Genomic DNA, 5000 nt, shown 5'->3' with positions numbered 1-5000 from the left:
TCTAAAGAAAACCGTATCCATCACAAAGAAAAACAAATGAAGACAAGACATTTAAAAAGGAATCAAATACGAAACAAGGAAGAAAAGTAAATAAAAAAAGAAAAAGAGAAAACTGTCAAAGTAAACAAATAATGACAAAATAAAAAATAAAAAACAGACAAACATAAATAACGCACATTTTCCCGCCATCCCATTTCTCTTCGTCCCGTCCCCGCCCTGAGAGATCCCAGACAGATCAGTGCGTCTCCTAAACCTTCCCTTATCACAGCCGGGGAAGCCTTTTCTCCTTGATTTGAATAGGAATTTGCCAGAAGCGTCTGAGAAACGTTTAGAATGATGAAAGAAAACGGGTAATTCCTACGAGAGAGAGAGAGAGAGAGAGAGAGAGAGAGAGAGAGAGAGAGAGAGAGAGAGAGAGAGAGAGAGGCAAAGGAAAAGGTAATAAAAAAGAAGAAAGAACAAGAATAAAACACAATTGGTAAGCAGGAATAGGCTAACCAGAGAGAGAGAGAGAGAGAGAGAGAGAGAGAGAGAGAGAGAGAGAGAGAAGGGAGAAAGACGCATAAGATTACTTAGAAAACAATGAAGGGAAAAGAAAACAGGGAAGAGAATACGTAGATGATTTGTACATTATTTTTTGCCAAATGAAACCCACAAAAACAAGGGAAAGAAGAAGATAAAGAAGAAGAAGAAGAAGAAGAAGAAGAAGAAGAAGAAGAAGAAGAAGAAGAAGAAGAAGAAGAAGAAGGAGAAGAGAAAGGAAAAAAATGTACAAGTGTTTTATGAAAGATAGATAACTTTTGACAACCCAGGCGATACTAACATGAAAAACATCTCCACTTCATTCATTAACTCCCTTTCTGTCTCTAGAATGAATATATATATATATATATATATATATATATATATATATATATATATATATATATATATATATATATATATATATATATATATATATATATATATATATATATATATATATATATATATATATATATATATATATATATATATATATATATATATATATATATATATATATATATATATATATATATATATATATATATATATATATATATATATATATATATATATATATATATATATATATATATATATATATATATATATATATATATATATATATATATATATATATATATATATATATATATATATATATATATATATATATATATATATACACATGTGTTTCTAGAACACTTGCTAATAGCTAGGCGGATATATGACAAAAAATGGCCGAATTGTTCACTTTGGGTTAAAAGCATGGCATTTGGCACAAAGTTAGTCTAGACCCTTATGAAGATTTTCAGATATGGGGCCATCATGAATTCTGCCCAGGAAGCGAATGGCAGCCATTTTCCAATATGGCCGCCAGTAGAATATTATATGCCCCCTCCCTACGGTTTTTCGAGGATGGCAAGGATGATTGCTGAATTTGAGTCTTCAGTGGAGGCTATGGAGAGCAAGCAGAGCAAAGAGATGAGGCACCTTGAACAGACTGCAAGCATTCAGAAGACGTTTGTCACACAGGTGTGTTCCCTGGTTGAGGTCATAACTGACATGGGGAATCCATTCATCGAGGAGAGCCAGGAGTTGATATGTCTTGACACCCATGACATCATGGATGAAGAAGCTGCCAAGTCCGTTCGTCAGGCTGAAGAACTTGGAGTACAGCAGTATCAGTCCTTTGTTGAAGAGCGCCTCGTGAATGGCAGCAAGCCTCTCAGTGACAGGATCACGAAGAACAAACTCCAACTGTTCGGACAACCTCCAGCAAGAGGCAAGTCCCAGTCCACGTCCAAGTTACAGTCTCTTAAGAGTGACTGCTCACTATTTTCGCGACTGTACATTGCGTGTCAATCACGAGACGGTGATCTAAATGAATTCTTCAGACACGAAAATCAGAGGTGCCCACCGTCTCTGTCTCAGGATGGCAAGTTACGCCAGGGCAAGAAGTCAGATCTTCTTGACTGCCTCACTAGCAGTGTTGAGTGTAGCATTGATGCTCCCGATTCTGATGCGATCATCCTCGATGGTGCTGCGCTTGTGAACATGCTGAAGCCAGTTGTTTGCACAACATTCAATGACTATGCAGACAAAGTCTTCTTGCCTTACATTGAAAAGCAGCTGGAGCGAGCAGACAGGGTGGATATAGTGTGGGACCAGTACCTTGAGAACAGCTTGAAGTCTGAAACCAGAAAGCGCCGCGGAAAGGGGATCAGACGCCGGGTTCAAGGGAACAACAACTTACCTGGCAACTGGCAGCAGTTTCTGAGACTTGATGCAAACAAGCAGGAACTGTTCACATTCCTGGCTAGATGCACAATGAAAATGCAGCACCGACCAGATGGAAAGCAGCTTGTTGCCACCCTAGGTGATGGTGTTCTTTGCAATCCACCAGATGAAAGCATCACTGCAGCACTGAGCCCCTGTACTCAGGAAGAAGCCGACACAAGAATGCTGCTGCACACTGCTGATGCTGTCCGACAAGGATGCCAGAAGATTGTCCTGCGTACAGTTGATACCGATGTGGTGGTCCTGTCAGTCGCTGCAGTGCCAAGGCTACACTTAAAGCACCTGTGGATTGCTTTTGGGACTGGCCAGAACTTCAAATACATACCTGCCGACGAAATAGCATCTCGCATTGGTCCTGAAAGAGCCACTGCTCTACCTATGTTCCATGCTTACACAGGGTGTGATGTCGTCTCATCCTTCACCAGAAGAGGGAAGAAGCTAGCATGGCAGACCTGGAATGCCTTTGATGATGTAACAGCCACGTTTGGTCTCCTGTGCGATGCTCCTGGAGAGATAGATGATGAAGCTATGACCATGCTGGAGCACTTCACAGTCTTCCTGTATGACCGCACCAGTGACCTGGACAGCATTGACGAAGTGCGCCAGCATCTCTTCACCAAGCGGGGCATGCCAATGGAATCGCTGCCGCCAACGAGAGCTGCACTGGTGCAGCATGCCAAGAGGGCAGTCTACCAGGCTGGCCACATCTGGGGGCAAGCCTTTACTGCCGCTCCTGCCCTTCCATCTCCAGGAGACTGGGGTTGGACAGAGCCACCAGACTGGAAGCCACTGTGGACTACCCTTCCTGAGGCCAGCATCTCCTCTCGAGAGCTGCTGTGCTGTGGCTGCAGAAAAGGTTGCAGAGGTCACTGCAAGTGCAACAAGGCGGCCTTGAGGTGTACTGCTCTCTGCCAGTGTGGAGGTGACTGTGAAAACTAACAGTGACACTCACTGGGGCTATCGGCTGAGGCTCGGTGTGTACGGTACTGGACCGTCAGTGTATAGTTTGTGTAGTAATGACATTTTGTACCCCACTCTTTGTGTATTGAGTGTATTGTACGAGTGTATTGTGTACCACTATGTATTACCTACATATAGGGCTCAAGTTCGCGTAACGGTTCAGCTTTGTTTACGTATTTTTGAAGTAGGTTGTCCATATTCAACATATTATTAGGCCTTTCTCAGGGTCAGCAACCGCCTGATGACGGTCGGAGATTGACTCGACCGAGCGATACTATGGTAATAAAACTTACCGAGGACAAAAATCCGAAAAAATATGATGTTTTGGGTAAAAAAGGGGTATTTCCCCTATTTTCGCAAAAATTGTCATTTTAAGGTCAACCAAGGTCATCATAGGTCATCATAGGTCAAATATGTAGTTACCCTCAGAACGTCATAATAAATATTTTATTAATCTGAAAGCATTTAATCCACTTTTAAACACGTTATGCTGACAAAATTACCCTGAATTAGGTTATGTACATTTTACTGGCGGCCATATTGGAAAATGGCTGCCATTCGCCTCCTGGGCAGAGTTCATGATGGCCCCATATCTGAAAATCATCATATAGGCCTAGCCTAACTTTCTGCCAAATGTCATGCTTTTAACCCAAAATGAACAATTTAGTCATATATCCGCCTAGCTATAATGGGGCCGCAGTGGTACAGTGGAACCATGCTTGCTTTGGGGTCCGAGGGGTCTCCAAGCGCACGGGTTCGAATCCTGTCCACGGTCCAAATGTTGGTTGGGCTTCCTCACTCGGGGCAACGGTTTCCTAGCGGGTGGGCTTTTGAGATAGGAGGTACCCCAAAAGTATTCCCTTTCGCCCATAAATTCCCGAGAAAAGCCCACATGGTATAAAAAAAAAGTACTTTGTTCTAAGACATGACATTGGCTAACGTGTTTATGTATACGAGAGTGCCATTGTTCAACCAAATGCAGCAAGCGTAAAACATGACTCACTTTCGTCCTGATGCATGGCTCAGTGTAAATGTAAGCCACTTGTGTTCACTCCTAAGTGATGGACTTAAGTTTTTGGAGCCTTTAGAGCACAGTGGAAGAATATTGCCTTTAACTTCTTCAGTACCTTGACGTGTTTTCATATTTATTCTGCTTACTATTTAGCGATTTTATACAGCTTTAGAAACTTATGTGGGGATTAGAATAGTGAAGACTGTGGCCATTAATCTTCTGACATCCATAGATCCTTCCTAATGTCAATAAAATGGTCTAATCGTACTCTAATCTTAAGGAAATATGTGTCCCAGTATTGAAGTGGGGAGAACAGTAACTGGTGAGGAACAAGTCAAGGTGGATCTGCTGGTGGATGAGCTGTAGCCAGTGCCACATGCAACGGAACGAACTCCCTGCTTGCTTCTATCTTGCCATCCACCTGAACGCATTTAACCCCTTGAGTGCCATGACGCGTTTCCATATTCATTCTGCTATTTGGTGATTTTGTACAATTACAGAAACTTACTTGGGGTGATTAAAATAGTGAAGACTGTGGCCATTAATCATCTGACTTCCATAGACCCTTCCTTATGTCAATAAAATGGTCTAATCGTAAAAAATGTGCCCTAGTATTGAAGGAGGGAGGTTTCAAGACATTTATCCCATTCTTTTGGATAATTCTCGGCATTGTTAGGGGACTGGCATCTCAGTGGGCCTTTTT

Source organism: Portunus trituberculatus, chromosome 33 (assembly GCF_017591435.1).
Source record: "Portunus trituberculatus isolate SZX2019 chromosome 33, ASM1759143v1, whole genome shotgun sequence".
NCBI lineage: Eukaryota > Metazoa > Arthropoda > Malacostraca > Decapoda > Portunidae > Portunus > Portunus trituberculatus.
The sequence above is the reverse complement of the archived record's forward strand: the minus strand, read 5'-3'. Positions refer to the sequence as shown.